This window comes from Taudactylus pleione, unplaced genomic scaffold (genome assembly GCF_031769625.1).
Source record: "Taudactylus pleione unplaced genomic scaffold, aTauple2 ptg000156l, whole genome shotgun sequence".
Lineage (NCBI taxonomy): Eukaryota > Metazoa > Chordata > Amphibia > Anura > Myobatrachidae > Taudactylus > Taudactylus pleione.
Window position 1 is genome coordinate 2,879,293 of NW_028284558.1, and position 17,495 is coordinate 2,896,787.

Consider the following 17,495-nt stretch of genomic DNA (forward strand, 5'->3'; position numbering starts at 1 on the left):
AAAAGTACTGAAAGAAATGAGGAAATCAGTCTGTACCCCAGAAAAAGATGCTTTAACATAGGGAATCAATATAGATGTGTACTAATATCCCTAATAAAACTATTTTGCGTACTTAAGTTGTGTAAATTGCTTGCTATTAGCATTTTTGTAAAAGTGGTGAAGAATGGCATAAAGCTGTATTTTTCGGTGAAAATAAGTAGTCCTGTCAAATTTGGGGTACTTGAAAATAGGTGCTAGAATGTTTTTATGTGTCTAAAGTGAACTTTTAAAAACCGTGAAAAATCCACCTGCTGCATGCACCTGCAATCCCAAAAACACCTGACCCATACTTGTGGACCCCCAAGAAGTCTTTTTCGCTACTTTTAATGTTTATCCCCCCACTTTTTAAATTTACACCCCAAAAATGACATGTCTTTTTTGGGGTGTTCTTAGGTTTTAGTTTCTGGTTTTTTTGCGTATTTGTCCTTTGCGGGGCTGTCCCAAGGGGTCTGAGTTGTTTCCCCACATTTGCACCCCAAAATAAAGATTTTGTATTTCTTTTCACCAGCTATTGATTGGAGAATCATTTTTGGAGAATTGTTTCCACTTAAGCGAAATTGTCCTGGAATTGAATTTGGCGAATTTTTGTTAGGCAAATTTTTCACAAAAAAACAGGCGAATATGGCTTTTCACCTCTAATTGAATTCCCCTCTTATGGTGCATACACACGGTCAGATTTTTCCTTCAGATATGAACGATAACGATTTAAAAATCGTTCAGTCGTTCATATCTGAAGGAAAATCGTTCATATCTGACATGCCTGAACGATGGACGATCAACGATGCGCATTCCCGTTTGTCAGATAACGATATCTGACATTTGATGGGTTTGCAGTCAGACTTGGACGATTCCATTCATTTTAATGCAGTCAAAAATCGTTCAATCGTTCAAATCGTTCAAAACTTTGGTAAAATCGTTCAAATCGTTCAGTCGTTCATCTGACAAGTCTGACAAATCTGACCGTGTGTATGCTCCATTAGTGTTACTCAAAAGCATGATCGTCAGCTTTTGTGTGTTATATAGACCCCTCTTCACAACCTGGATCTTCTTCCCATAGGAAGGAGCAGAGCTTCGGGAAGATGGCATAGGCTCCCACAGGCAACCTCTGAAAACTTTCAGTGTCAGGAGTTTGCTGAATATTAAGCATTCCATTGTGCTCCTAATAATGAAGAGTTCCTTCACTAAATTAGCATTTCTGCCTTTCATACTGTGCCCATTAGAGATAATGAATTTGCCCCTAGGTGACATTAAATTATGTATATACAGGGACATTGAAACATGGTAAGTTTGGCAGAAGGGGGCCTGCTACTGCTTACCCTGACAACCCACCTTTACAAAATTAATATTTCCATCAAGGGTAGGTCAATGAATGTCATTCCGCTCGCTAGTTTTCTGACCCCCGGTGTTAGTTGCAAGCTCACAGCAGCCACTGGATGAGTCGCCAATCGCGTCTAAGGCACACCAGTTATGTAAATATAGTATAATGACTGCGATCTAATAGAATGATTACAGCGTGCTGAACAAACCTCTTTGTTTTTTTTATAATAAAGTTTTATTCCTACTTTTGTTTTTTGAAGGGATGGGCTGCTTACTGATAATTCGGACTTTAAAGCTAAAACACATTTACGTCTTGTTTGATTTGCTTTTAACAGGCTCCATGTGACCTAAGGGTATGAGATCAGGAAGCCTGACTGTCAAATCCCGGCATGGGACTAATGATAGGGGTCGAAATCCTGACACCTATCATTATCCACCCACCGAAATCCCGACGCCCGGCATACCAAACTAAGGTAAGCCGGGCGTCGGAGTGGACAGCCGCAATGGGGGGAGGGTTAGGTTTAGGAGCTCCCGCGGGAGACTTAGGGTTAGGCAACCTCCCGGGAGGGTTAGGCTAGGAGAAGGGGGGTGGGGGTTAGGGTTAGGCACCCCCGGGGGGAGGTTAGAGTTAGGAACCCCCCAAGGGAGGGTTATGTTTTGGGTGCGGGGAGGGGGTTTAGGTACTAGGGGGGAGGGGTAGGGTTAGGCCTCCCTAAGGGAGGGGTTAGGGGGGGAGAAGGTTAGGGATAGTATAGTTACCTACCTTGTCGGGATCTTCACTCTTCTGTCTTCCGGCGTCTGTATTCCATCCGCCGGGCTCACGTCCGGTGGTATGTCATACCAATTCCGACCTGCATGTATTTACTGTGTATGAATTGTGTACTGTTACCAGTGGCGTGAATTCATCCCAGACACCCGGAGGCAAGTTATAATTTGGCCCCCCCATGTCACAGCCGCTGACACTGTAATGTAGCAATTTGCATGCAGACAGGCTATAGATCAGTGTTGGCTAACCTTGACACTCCAGCTGTTATGGAACTACATAACCCAGCATGCACTGCTACAGTTTTGCTATTAGGGCATGCTAAAACTGTGGCAGGGCATGCTGGGATATATAGTTCCACAACAGCTGGAGTGTCAAGGTTAGCCAACACTGCTATAGATAGATGAAGGCAGCAGCTGATGGTCTGACATGGAGCTCTCCACTAGTGTATGGTGGCTTTTCAGGTGCCTGGAAGGGGTGCCATGTATTGGGCGGCCGTGACGGTACACTCCGGGTACATAGTTACAGCCCTAAGTGGGGTGAATATGTTGTGGACAATGGAGGAGGTACCCCTTCAGTGCTGGAGCCCAGCGGCAGGTGCCTCCATTGTCTCCCATAGTTCTGCCCCTGACTGTTACTTTCCCCTCATCTTTTGTACTCCCAGTGAAGCCACGCCTCCTATCATATTCTGGTGCCTCTGCTCCTGTTATTTTCAGAAATGGAGGGAGAAGCTTTGTCTACCTAGACAGAGTTGGTTGCATCTCATGTTTGTAGATCACTTTACATAGATAGCAAAATGCTAATATTTTTCTCATGGGCGCTGCGTGATATGCAAATTGCATCCAAATCTTCTGATTCTAAGTCACAGGGTTGAGCGTTTTCTGCTACTGCGCGTGCATGAGAAACTCTTATGATGCATGCGTTACACTCATACTTGCCTACTTTTGCACATTTTGAGATTATAGTGAGTGGTAGTATGTGCCACCTGAGGGGGTGTTCCATGCTCCACCCAAAGGGTGTGTCTAGCTTTGCCCATGGGTATATCAATTGTTACTCTGGGTGGGGGTGCTGGCGATATTGGGGTTGGATACTGCGGAATACAGGTCCTGGTGGTTTTGGGTAAGAGTCACAGCTGTCCAGTTACTGTGTGGGCTGGTGTGTCATTCCTGTTGCAGCGGTGCAGGATGTGTCATATATTATTGTGCAGTTTTCTCTCCTCTATATAATAATACCACATATAGGACCTCATTCAGAGTCGGTCGTAAGCGACCGCTCGGTCGTACACCTAACGACCGAGAAAATGAAAAAGGAAGCAATGGGTCGGTCGCAACCAAAGTGGCGCCCATACGTGAACAATGCACCTCCTCTAGCTAACGAGTGATAGCAGCTAGCGATCGAATCAATCGTTGTCAGTCGCAGTATCTTAATTTTCTTCTGATGGTTGCGGCCGCTTGTGTTGTGTTGATGCCCACAAAAAAAAAAAAAAAACTGGATAGTAATAGCCGTCCCCATGAAATTTATTTATTCTTATTATTCGCTAATGCAAACGCAGCTGAATCAATTACAAGCCAATTAGCAGTGTTATTAGCTTCAACAATCGATTAGCTGCTTGCATTGTGTGGCTCAAAATAGAAACATCAATCCTAACAATAACATTCGATAGTATCGATTGTACTCTGGGGCTTGCGAGAGCACATACCCAACTTCAAGCTGAACGATCAGCCAGGCCTCTAACCTGCTCGTAGAGTGACGTTTTACTTCTTCCGGCCTTCTATGTCGGTCATGGCAGGTAATTTATGTACGCCCCTAAAACACCCTCAAAACGCTGAGGCACGCCTGCGTTTTCAGACCACCACCCCGGTCAACGCCCACAAACGGCCTATCATGTCAATCAACTCCCGGAAGCCACTTCCTGCTCATAAGCCATACGATCTACAGCATTTTGGATCGCAAAGCCTCGTATGCACATGCGCACAACTAACCGTGCGCATTCATGGTTTGGAAACATCGGATGCGTACGACCGAGCGGCCACTTACGACCGACTCTGAATAAGGTCCATAGTGTGTACTGGGAGCTGTTATTACCCCTCATATCACTGTAATCCCCTCTCCTCTATATAATAATACCACATATCAGTGTGTACTAGGAGCTGTCCGCCCCCTCCCCTCATATGTCACTGTCCCCTCTATTGTAAATAATAAAAATAATACCCCATTTCAGTGTGCACTGGGAGTTGATGACTTCCTCAACTATACCACCCCGGTCAGTGCACAGTCTACACAGTCACTTACCAGTCTCTCATGCTGCTGCTGAGTGCTCATTGCTCTGACAATTACAGTGTGGCTGGCTGCCGTGGAGGAGGAAGCTGGTCCCACTGCATTGTGAGGAGGAGCCATCAGAAAGAAAATATAAGGGACCATACGACCATCCAGGCTGCGCTGCCGCAGCACAGCGCTACCGGCCACCGGCCCATCTATTTCTTGAGCACTGTAACAGTGAGACTGGTTGCTGGGCTAGGCAGCCCGGCCACCATTTCCCACAACCCTGCGGTGGCCGGCATATAGTATATAAAGTGTATTGACGTCAAGCGGCGCAACGTATTTGAGCCCCACCACGTCACATCCAGTCGAGCATGCGCAGTCCGGATTTTAGATGTGGCAGTGGGGAAACCGGGGGAGATTAACATTACATTCTGGGGTAGCTGGAGCTCCCACCTTTAAAGCGGGAGGCTCCTGCGGGATGCGGGAGGGTAGGCATGTATGATTACACTGTGTGTGCACACAGACGTGTAGTTGTGACCGGATCAGAAATGTTCCTTGGTGCGCCTATGCACCAAACGGTATTACAGTGTCTGAAGACCGTCAAAGAGGGCGTCTCATTCCTGCACATTCAGAATCTCACTTGTACACCAGGGGAAGGGCTGATCCTAGCATTAGCACATAGTTGCAGACGGGACTATGACGAAAGATGCTGAAGCGCTCACAGCAGCGTGTGACTCAGAATCAGCCCCTTAATAAAGTACATGCGGCCTGATTCAACAATAATTGCAAGTGTGAATACGCACGCAGACGGCCGCTTGTTGCGTTTTGCGGGTGCATCACCGTTGCAGGGGTGTGCATAAATCATTTACTGGGATGCCATATGTAGCCTGAGCTCTCACTGCATACCGGAAGGTTAGCAATTTCTGAGTAAGGTCAGAGCTTGTGCAAGTGTGCATGAGGCTGCGATGGTTCGATGTTGCCGATGGTTTCGCAGTCTTGCTAAGTATTACGGATGTGTGTATGGCAAGGTGGGCGTCCGTATGTTGTGCTGGGATGGCATAGCGATCGTAGAGGATTAGCATATCTTCGCAGTGAGACTGCGTGCGTAATCGCAGCGTCAATCGCACTTGTGATCCGTACTGAATCAGGCCCATTGTGCACATGTATAGGGAAAATGCCTTTATGAGGGCCTGAGCAGCTTTATATATTTAGACTTCAGGCTGTAGTTACGAAGGTTACCGTTTCCCAATGCTTCTGCTGTGAGCATTCCACATGGAAATGCAGGAGCTATATTTATGATGCAAGCTGCTGCTTCTCAGCGGGTTGGAGCTGAAAATTTAAAGTGGCACTACCATTCGGTGTAAAGCCCAGTGTGCTTCACGCTGAATTTTAGTGCCGCTTTAAATTTTCTGCTCCAACCCACCGAGATGCGCCCTCTTCGTAAATATTGCCCTTCATCTCCTGCTTTTCCAGGTGAAATGCTCACAGCAGCAGGATTGGGAACGGTGACCCTTCCACTTGTGCTGTTATGTTTAATGAGGGCCAAGCTGCATAGGTCGGGGACACTGCCAATCTGTGGCTCAGAAGAGAGACCAGCAAGAAGCCACAAGCGGAGTTAAATAGTGAGGTGCCCTCAGTTGTACTGAGTACTGATGTGAGTGTCAAACACACCTCTGCATGAAATTCCGTACATTCATCCCATCCTTTCTTGTTTACATTCCATTGTGTATACTGTATGGTGGGAAATCCCATGTACTTTCTCTGTCCTTTACTCCATAGAGAACTCTTTCTTTGCCTGCTTCCAGCTACAACTACAGATTGAACCCATCTGTGTGCAGAGGGCCTGATTCAGAGTTGGGAATAGAGTGAGATATCTCTCTCAACTGATCATCTTGGTGAAACCATGTTGTACTGCAGGTGGGGCAGATTTAAATGTGCAGAGAGATTTAGATTTGGGAGGGAGGTGACCAAACTGACATCTAAATTGTAGAGTAATAATAAAACTGTGCAGTATTTGTGGGCTACATGTAAAAGCAGCCAGTATTTATCCTACACGCAAAAAAAATTGTCTTTACACCACTTGCATTGCAACATGGTTTGTCTAGGACTAGGTGCACAGTTAAGTGCTATCTCTCTCTCTATTCACAACTCTGATTCAGGCCCAGAGTCTCTATATTTGTGTCTGGACATCTAATGGGCATGTGGCTACAGTAGATCACACGGAACTTTGGCCTGATTTATAGTTGGACGGAATTGCACAGCAGCACACAGGCGGCTGTGCAGGTCCGTCCATTTAAAATGCAAATGCAGAAGGCGGTGTTGCACACCTCCTTGCTGCATTTGCGTGATCCCAGCGATGCGACCCAGGTCGTAGCCTGTGATCAGCTTCGAAACAATCGAGACGTTGTCAATGTTCTGTTGGCCAGGCTGCAGGAGCTAAAGCTTCCCACAGCCTGGCCGGGTCCTGGCAGCTTGCAAGGCCAGGAAGTCTGTGTGCACCCACGCAGACCCTGGCCTCGTCCCTCCCGGAAAACGGGGGCAATACGCCCCCGTTTCCGGGAACGCCCCTACTCCGCCTCCCAAACTCCACAGCCTGTCAATCAGGCTGCGGCTGGGACACACTGCGAGCGGGCTTGCAGCCGGAGGGCTGCACATGCGCAGTACACCTGCTGCGCATGTGCAGTCCTCCAAACATCAGAGATGTGCGCTAACCATCGGGTTAACGTACATCTCCGAATCAGGCCCTTAATCTGCAGTAATTTAACTATTACAATCAAACAGAAGAAGGCATAAATAATTACATGTTTGTCATTTATGTTTAGATCTCAGGAGGGGAGATTTATCAAACCTTCTAAAGAGGAAAAGTGGAGAAGTTGCCCATCAAGTACATTCTGTAAATTGATAGGTAGAAGCTGGTTGCTTTGGGTAACTTCTCCATCTAACCTCTTAGATGGTTAGATACATCAATTTATCAAACCTTCTACAAAGGATAGGTGGAGGTGTTGTCCATAGCAACCAACCAACTTCTAGTTATCATTTATCTAGAACACAGGTTCTCAAACTCGGTCCTCAGGACCCCAAACAGTGCGTGTTTTCCATGTCTCTTCACAAGTGAATTAATTAGCTCTACCAGTGGATCTTTTAAAATGTGTCAGTGAGTAATGAGTACACCTGTTCACCTGCTGGGTGACCTGCAAAACGTTAACTATGTGGTTTCCTGAGGACTGAGTTTGAGAACCACTGATCTAGAACATTCTTTAAAACGAAAGCTAGAATCTGGTTGCCATGGGCAACAGCCCCACTGGTCTTCTTAATAAGGTTTGACCTGTGCACTATGATCACATTTGATTTAAGTTGGACAGTCATGCAGCTTGCAACAGAGTTGTCACTCCCTTAGGGAATCATTGGTTGTGACGTTCAGAGTTTCAAGTTTCTGTGGGATTGTTTCATGCTGTTAAGTACAGTGCTTTAGGCTACACATGAAAAGAATGACTAAATGCTAAAATTAGATGACCTTGATCCCTTTTACAATGAGAGCATGTATTCGTGAGTGTTCTTAATCATTATTAATAATGAGAGTGAGGGGACATAGGAACGTTCTTCATTACATGTGGCGCTGTAGTCCGTCTATGCTTTTTATTACATTGCTTAGAGTACCCCTCGGTAAGGCACTTTCATCCTGGAGGACAAGAACCGAGGAGTGTTAGCACTGATCTGGATTTAGGATTCAAGTCCTTTTTTGGAGTTGATCCGGATGTGTGTCATTCTGCACAGCTAAGAAATTTGCCTTCTCTATGTTATATCACTAATCTCTCTCACTGCAAAAGGAAAGCTGGTCTCTTCATTGCTCTGCAGAATTATGCACATCTGCGTGTGTACTAAGGGCCTGATTCAGACCCGCTCGCGCAGTGGGGGACCATCGACCCGCTTGCATGAGCCGCCTCCGGCATGCGCGAGACCCATCCATAGCTACGGGTCTCTTTACAAGATGGGGCGGCTGTCGATGTTGATTGACAGCTCGCCCCGTTTTGTAGGCGGGGAGGGGGGGTGGCTGTACAAACGCAGGCTTTCCCTTAGGACCACTAGTGATGACAGTAGTGGACTTCCTGCTCTATTAGTGCAGTGGTGACCCACAGCTTAACAAGCAGCCTGAAGGGGGGAAAAAAAAAAAATGCCCATCAGACCTGCAAGCGGGTCTGAATCAGGCCCTAAGTTCTGTTCAAAGAAGACCACTTGGCTCCTCTTGATTCTGAATTGGGGCGCAAACCGAACTCCATTCCAGTGTTCATGTACTGTAGTTGAGAGATTATTTGCTGCTGCGCATGTGTAAACAATTCTGTAAAACCCTAAGGCGCATGCATTATTTTGAGTGTACGCACAAATCATACTTGCCAACTCTCCCTCATTGTCAGGGAGACTCCCTGAAATAGCAGCAATCTCCCTGAAGAGCCTAGCAATCTCCCTGACTGCACCTTATCCCAATTATGAAGCTGTTATATTAAAAAACACAGCGATTTATATATTCAATTGGGATCATTATTACCATTTTCCTGCATTGTTATAGGGCACAATGATCCCTATGGCTACATGCATTTTCTGTAAAGTAAGTGTATATTTATCAACAAATCAATCTTACTCACTGCTTTAGGGCTCATATACATTTGTATGTAAGTCCAGTGGTGCTGCTTTCACAATGTCCCTGAAATGCTTTTTCAAAAGTAGGCAAGTACGGCACAAATGGTACTGCGATCGGCGCAGACAGTATTAGAAATAGAGTGGCCATGTGATGGCCGTTCCTGGGCAGTGACTGGGAGGTGGCCTGAAGTGAACGCAAACAAAGTCTGTCTCATGAGCGTGTTATGGGAGTGTCGGTGACAGTGGCTGTGTTCTCGGATGCACAGCTACTTCCACAGAAGGCAAGTTCAGAGGCAGAGATTGCACCTGCCACAGGGCTGATGGTGTGAGCAATGGCTGCGTGTCAGGAATCACCAGCGGTGTGACCACATGCACAGATGCTAAAACTGGGCGTCTCAGCACATTCAGGCGCAGGCTGCTACACCAGGGGAAGTCTTTTGCATATTATCGATCCCTTGACTCTGCCAACAGATGCAAGAGCAGATGCAGCAACGTCGACTCTGAATCAGGCCTATAATGTGTAAATACTCCTAGCTCCACAAATATGTTAAATACACTGTAGACCCCCCAGTTTACATATACCACAGTGCCCCCTCGCTGATGAAGTAAGTATGTGTGAGGGCCCCTGAGTGACTGCTCCGGCTACCCTGGTGTTCGTTCTAGCACCCTGCACCTGTTGAAACCTGTGCGGTTCGTCTTTCCTGCCTGGGGTGTCACACTCTGCTCTGGTGATTCTAGCACACAAACTGCTGAATTTCAGAGCAGAGATTGACACCCCAGGCCGGATACAGGAACTGCACAGGTTGTGACAGGTGCAGGGTGCTAGAATGAAGACTACTACCCTGTTGGTAATCCGGCTCTGAAGGCCTTAGAACACGTGCAAGTTTTGCCTTTATTTGTACTGAAACCACTCGCATATACGTTGTCTCTTCTTCATAGTGTTCAGCTTTTATCATATTAAAATGTTGTTCCTTCCCAGGCAGTAGTCTTATGATTATACTTTATTCTAATTATTATTTTTTTAAATGAAAATAAAGAGAAGAGCTGAAAGTGTAAGTGGTGAAGATTTATGCAAATGAAAATGGTAAATGGGTAAATTAGTAATCTTTATGTACTAACATCGGTTCTATAGCTCAGTATTACTAGTATTAGTCTGCATCATGCACGGAGCTGATTGTGTTCAGCCTGTGCTGTGATAGGAGCCTGTGTAATGTGCGGGGAGAGCATTACACAGGCTCCGATCACAGTACAGGCTGAACACAGCCCGCTCAGTGCACGATGCAGACTGTGCTAGGGGCGGCGATTGCTCCAACAGCTCAGTCCATGATCCGGGGGGCAGGGGCGGATTGGGCCGCCGGGCTTGTTCCCGCTGGGCTGGTCCCTTAGCTGCCTTTTAGGGGCCGGCGGCTGCATTTCCCTCATCCACCCCTCTGCTTTAGTGGCCAGGCTGCTCTCAGATCGGGCAGAGTTACAGGCTGCTACTTACATTATACCTAAAGTAAAATGGCCACCGGGGGAGCTGCTGCGCATGCCCAGCCGCAGCAGCTCCTCCCATAAACCTTTGCGGAGCCTGTCACTGACAGCTCTGCCTCCAGGCGTTCTGCAGCCGGCCTCCATCCAGGATTAATGGAACCATCTACAGAACGTGCACGCTGGCTGCTACAACAAGCAGCCCGTGCACACAGAATGCCGGGCACAGCAGCAGCCTGCAAATTCTGACTTCACACAGTGTGACAGCTGACAGTCAGTAAGTAACCTGTTTTATTATATCTGAATATGTCTGCCTGCCGTTCCACTTGCAATAAATCTATATATACATATATATTATTGTATATTTGTGTGTATGTCTCGGGTGCCACTCATCCACTATTGATCCATAATTAAATGCCCCCCCTAAAAGGACAGTCTAGAACTGCCCCATGACCCATTTTACCCTGCGGTGACAACCCAGGGTATGCCTGGGTCGGCACCGTTCACACCAGAGTCGGGTTTGCAGTGTTCCTGCGTTGCAGTGGACGCTTGGAAATGATGTAATCTCCAAGCGCCACTGAAGCCGATCAATCGGGTAGAATGCAGCACAACCCGAGTCATCATGACCTGGATCGCGCCGTTTACACTGCAGGGTGACACGGGAACAACCCATGCCCAAAACTGAAAGCTAACCGAGTTGGATTAACGGGTCACTGGACCTGGGTGGATCCATTTACGTATTCATGTGCAACAACCCGGGGTTTTCAGGTCAGTGTAAAATTGCTATGATTGAACTGAGACGTTCTGTGGTGCAGTATACATTTTTATTTACATCCTTTTTAAAATACAAACAGTAGAAACACATTTTGTAGACAGCACAGTCAGTGCCAGATAGAGATCCATATGGGCCTGGAGCTGAAATTGATGAAGGGCCTGTTTTGTGCTGCCACAAGGGGTGACACACACACACACACACACACACACACACACACACACACACACACACACACACACACACACACACACACACACACACACACACTTTATATAGATATAATCTATATATCTGTGTATTTGTATACAAGATAAGTATGGGGGGCGGGACGGAGCAAGTAGAAGTTTGGCAGGACTGAGCGAAAGGGGGGTGTGGGGTATCTAGAAAAATCAATGGGAGGTCAGAACCGCAGAAAGTGAACGGAGCTAGCCAGAATTGAGGACGCGAGGCATATGTACATATATATTCTTATTCATATGCGCACACACACACACATAATTTCTGCAATGCATATGTAATGTATCCCAGAAGGTTTTCGCAGTTTGTCAGTATCGCCTACAAGCGGACAGGCTGCAGCCTCATTTGACTTGCAAAGAGTGTCCAATGTAGACAAATCCCCAACCCCAGAGCTTCAAATTAATATATAGCATGTAGTCCATATATACATGCAGTTCCGCCCCCTTCAATCTGCACCAGCCTTAGCTCAAACAAACAATGAGAGGAGAGAGCTCATAGCCCAATATGTAAAAAAATAAAAATAAATCACAAAATAATTATAAAGGTGTCAATGTCAAGCGTACTTTATGACAAATGGATATAGATCTATGTAAAGCGCAAGAGAATATGTTGCGCTTTATAAGAAACTGTTAATAAATAAAATATATGCACACACACAAACACAATTGCATACATACACTACGTAAATATTACAATATACATCACAAAACAATTATTAAAATCTTTGGTCAGTGGCAGTGCACTTACATAGGGAGCATTCCTTCTTCATAGGCACTGCACTGACACGGACACCACTTCCTTCATTACCAGCTGCAGCTCATCCCCAATCAGCTCAGTCACTCGGGCCACCTTCACGGAGCTGAGCTTAGCTTCTCTTGTGCTTGATGGTGTGGCCGGCGGCTCTTGTCTCACATCACGCAGTGTGACATCACATGGCGAGGGGGAGGTACCGGGCAACTGCGTGCATCCACTGCATCGTAGGGGAGGCTTATAAGGCCTCCCATTGAGCCGGCAGTATTTGGCACGGGCACGGCGGTTCTTGAGCCGCCGGTGGGCTGGCAGGCAGAGGGTTGTGGTTTCAGTGGGCGGGTCTTGAGTGGCCACTGGCAGCCAGGCTGTAACAGGAAAATATTTTTTTCCTGTCTCCAGTTCAGATTCTGCAGATCGTGTGGGCCTATTTTAATGGTGGGGCCTGCAGCTGCAGCTCCACCCGTCCCATTGTTAATCCGGCCCTGAGCTCAGTGCATTAGTGCCTTACAGAGCTGAGGTCATGGGTTTGATTCAGACCAGGGTTTCCTTCATAATCCAAAAATGTACTGGTAGGTTATTCACTATAGCCACTGAGGCTAATGTCCCTGTTTGCAGTGTTGCAAATATCCCCCTATGTAGCGCATGGCGCCGGTTATACTTTTTACAATATTTATTGGAGGGGCGTGGCCACACCTCCTGGATTGGGCCAGGCTCCCTAGTACCTGCGCCCATGTTGGCTCTCGACAGCCCTGATGGTGACTGACATTTTTTTAAAAGGCTGTTTAGATAGTGATGTCACTAAAAGACTTAAAGCTTCACAACCATCTACTACCATTCTTTTCCTACCTGGAGACTTACAATGAATTTGGGTGCATAGATTAAGTTTGGGAGAGAAGACTTTTTGAAAACTTGATTCGTAAGAAAAATGTTGAGGGTTTGAAACCTGGAGTGAAACAGTGAACAGACAGGTCACATACTAAAACTTAAGGGGCCACCTTGCATCATACTTTTTGATATGCTTTGCAAACTACAGAACAAGTAATATAATACAGCACAGCTCAGTACCTTTCAGGGTTTGGTGTATATATGTCCTACATTCATTCTGTAGATATGGTCATCAATGTTAACATTAAACATGTCGACATGTTCATGCTATTGACATTCAGTATGTCCACACTGATGTGTTGACATGGTTAGAATGTTGACATACTGTTTTCCTACTGATTCTGTCTCTATAGTAATGGTAAGCCTAAAGCTGCATACACACGGTACAATCTGTTCAATGAAAGATATCGAACGATTTCCCTTCAACTTTCTGTAGTGCAGGACAAACGATATTGGGTGTACACACTGATGGATATCTATGATAGATCTATTTCAGTGAAGTCATCCTGCCACATCTCTGAACAGGCAATTCTTGACGATATCGCCCAGGTTGGCCTGCATGTATGGATGACCATAGATATCATTCTCGTCCATGTGGGACCGCACATCGTTGGTCGTTCGCTGCATAAAAATGAATGATGTGAACGATTTATTGTTGAACGATATAATTCATAGATATCGTACCGTATGTACTTACCTTTACGCTAACCCTGTCTCCTAGAAATATTGACATTATGATAATGTTAATTAGTGATGAGCGGTTCGGATTCTGAGGAATCCGAACCGCTCCGAACAGGTGGAACATATATATTATCAGTAATGGTTACAAGGATGGGAAATTGCATACATTTCTGCCATAGAAGTACTGTAAAGCTAAAGCTGATAGTGGAAAGGACAAACTAAACTTTGCCCTTTCCTTGTTTTATATATAATATATACACACGCGCGCTAGCTGGAGTACCCGGCATTGCCCGGGATTTTAAGAATGTTTGTTTACACATCATCCTCCAACCAACCTCTCCTTATTCAGGCCTCAAGAAAATTGTGACAAACGTCCCCATCAACAGTTCTAAAGTCTTCGAAGTATGTAGGACCTGTAACGGTGTAAAGCAAACTTCGCAGATAGAAGCATTCAAAATTTGTAGGATGTACAGTGTGAACACGGTCAAGAGCTTCTGTTGCTCTGATACCAGGATGACCATCTACAGTGACTCCCTGTTTTCTGCACAGAAAAACTTTTGGAGAAGCATTCCATGTGTAATATTTTGGCAGCTCACAGTACAGCAGGTCCTTGCAAAGTCTTCCTTTTGACACAGTTGGAAGAAAGAAGTGAATGTTGTTGCGTAATTTGGTATAGTCAGAGAGCTGAGAATGCTGGCAAAGCCTGCTAAGGCTCTCTTCGATAATAAACATTAAGATCATGACAAAACATGACAACACAAAACGCTTGCTCCGAGGCCCTACCCATATGCCGTGAAGCCCCACAATGAGCATCCAGCAAAAATTGTGGTTTTTAATTAATTAAAAATTAACAGTAATTTCCATTTAAAAAAATTTCTAGTTGCCTCCGCCGTGTGTTAATGCGCTCTTATGTAAAATGTCACGATCTTCGCTTGTAAACTTTGGATTTGTATAGAAAGAGAGAAGGACAAATTTTCGCTTTTATATAGTTGAGAAGATAAGCTAAATTCTTTTCTAATTCCGTACGTGAACTGTAGAGGGCGAATACTATGCAAAAATTGTGTTTTTTCATTAATATAACAGTAATTAATTTTGATTTCAAATTCTTTTAGTTGCTTCCGCCGTGTTTTAATACGCTCGTATGTAAAATGTTACGATCTTCGCTTGTAAACTGCGGATTTGTATAGAAAGACAGAAGGACAAATTTTCGCTTTTCTATAGTAGAAAAGATGTGTGTGTGTGTGTGTGTATGTATATACAGTGGGGCAAAAAAGTATTTGGACAGCCACCGATTGTGCAAGTTGTTGCACTTTAAAAGATGAGAGGTCTGTAATTTCCATCATAGGTACACTTCAACTGTGAGAGACAGAATCAGAACAAAAAATTCCGGAAATCACATTGTAGGATTTTTTAAACAATTTATTTGTATATTCTTGCGGAAAAAATATATTTGGACAATCAAAAAGTTTAACTCAATACTTTGTAAAGTAACCTCGGATGGCAATTACAGAGGTCAAACGTTTCCTGTAGTTCTTGACCAGGTTTGCACACACTGCAGCAGGTATTTTGGCCCACTCTTCAATGCAGATCTTCTCTAGAAGTGTTATGTTTTGGGGCTGTCGCCGGGCAACACGGACTTTCAACTCCCTCCACATATTTTCCATTGGGTTGAGGTCTGGAGACTGGCTAGGCCAATCCAGGACCTTGAAATGCTTCTTACTGAGCCACTCCTTAGTTGCCCGGGCGGTGCGATTGGGGTCATTGTCATGCTGGAAGACCCAGCCACGTTGCATCTTCAATGCTCTTACTAAGAGGAAGGAGGTTTTTACCCAAAATGTCATGATACATGTCCCCATTCATCCTCTCAGTAATACGGATCAGTCGTCCTGTCCCCTTTGCAGAAAAGCATCCCCAAAGCATGATGTTTCCACCCCCGTGCTTCACAGTGGTTATGGTGTTTTTGGGATGCCACTCATCATTCTTCTCCCTCCAAACACGGCGTGTGGAGTTTATACCAAAAGTTATTTTTTGGTCTCATCTGACCACATGACATTCTCCCAATCCTCCTCTGGATCATCCAGATGTCACGGGCAAACTTTAGATGGGCCTGGACATGTGCTGGCTTAAGCAGGGGGACCTTTCGGGCTCTGCAGGATTTGAATCCATGACGACTTAGAGGGGTATTCAATATAAAACGTTAACTTCACTGCCGAAGTTAACGTTTCATATCAGAGTTTTTTTCTGCGTTAAGGTATGGTGCGCGCTCCCGCTTATCCCCGTATTCAATATCAAATTAACGAAAACGGGAAACTCCGAAGTTGGATTTGCGTAAAGTTACAAATTTTTCCTTAAAATAATTGTAAGACCCCCCCTAAAGTTGTGAAAACATGGGGGATCACTATGGGTACCCCCGTTTTAGCCTATAATTGAAAGTCGGGGATTTAAATAGCCGCAGCAGGTGTTTTTTTCCGACATTGAAGAAGTGATGCAGAAGAGCACTTAGGTTATTTTTTTCATTTTTTTTAAGTGGTCCCATCAAATTTGGGGTACATGAAAATGGGTACTAGCATATTTTGGTGTCCCTAAAGTAAGTTTTTAAAAATTCTGCATTTGTGCACCTGTCGCTATAATTCTATTCTAGAAAACACCTGCCGCATACTTGCAGAATAACCCTGAACCTATTCTTTAACAATTTTTCCCATTTTTTTTTTTTTTTGCACCCCAATTTTTAAATAAATTTTTTGGGGTGTCCCTATTTTTTTTTTTTTTACTTTTTTTGACACAGTTCTTTTTTAAATGTCAATCTCAGGGGTGCAGGCTATTTTTTTTAAGCCTGCACCCGTAAACCCCAATTCTGCACTTTTTTTCGACACCTATTCAATGGTGAAAAGTTATCATCGTTTTTTATCAAAGACTTCTCAAAACTGCGATAAGTCTTTGAAATTGAATTGGGTGTAAAAGTAAAACAAGTGATATTAACGCAAAAACGTTAAAAAGTGCGATATTAACGCAAGAAACACCCATATTGTATACCCCTATTAGTGTGTTATTAATGGTAACCTTTGTGACTGTGGTCCCAACTCTCTTGAGGTCATTGACCAGGTCCTCCCGTATAGTTCTGGGCTAATCCCTTACCATTCTCAAGATCATTTGATACCCCACGAGGTGAGATCTTGCATGGAGCCCCTGGTCGAGGGAGATTGTCAGTGATCTTGTATTTCTTCCATTTTTTAATAATTGCGCCAACAGTTGATCTCTTCTCACCAAGTTGCTTGCCTATTGTCGAGTAGCTCATCCCAGCCTTGTGCAGGTCTACAATTTTGTCCCGGGAGTCCTTAGACAGCTCTCTGGTCTTGGCCATGGTGGAGAGGTTGCAGTCTGACTGTTTGAGGGTGTGGACAGGTGTCTTTTATACAGTTAACCAGTTCAAACAGGTGCCATTAATACAGGTAACGAGTGGAGGATAGATGAGCTTCCTAAAGAAGAAGTAACAGGTCTGTAAAAGCCAGAATTCTTGCTGGTTGGTAGGTGTCCAAATATTTATTTTCCGCAAGAATATACAAATAAATTGTTTAAAAATCATACAATGTGATTTCTGGAATTTTTTGTTCAGATCCTGTCTCTCACAGTTAAAGTGTACCTATGATGGAAATTACAGACATCTCTCATCTTTTAAAGTGC

At 44.9% G+C, this 17,495-nt stretch overlaps 1 protein-coding gene across 4 annotated transcripts in view; it reads left to right on the forward strand.

Annotated features, from left to right (window-relative positions):
• The window catches only part of TANK (TRAF family member associated NFKB activator), a 109,633-nt gene that overhangs the window by 36,467 nt on the left and 55,671 nt on the right, over positions 1–17,495 (forward strand). Inside the window, exon 2 of one of the 4 annotated variants that reach the window (XM_088474815.1) lies at positions 1,692–1,829. The exons of 2 other annotated variants lie outside the window; for them this stretch is intronic. The gene's annotated coding sequence lies outside the window, so the exon portion shown is untranslated. Of the gene's footprint in view, positions 1–1,691; positions 1,830–10,654; positions 10,764–17,495 lie in introns of those variants that run through there. One more of the 4 variants, XM_088474816.1, reaches the window with a different exon arrangement.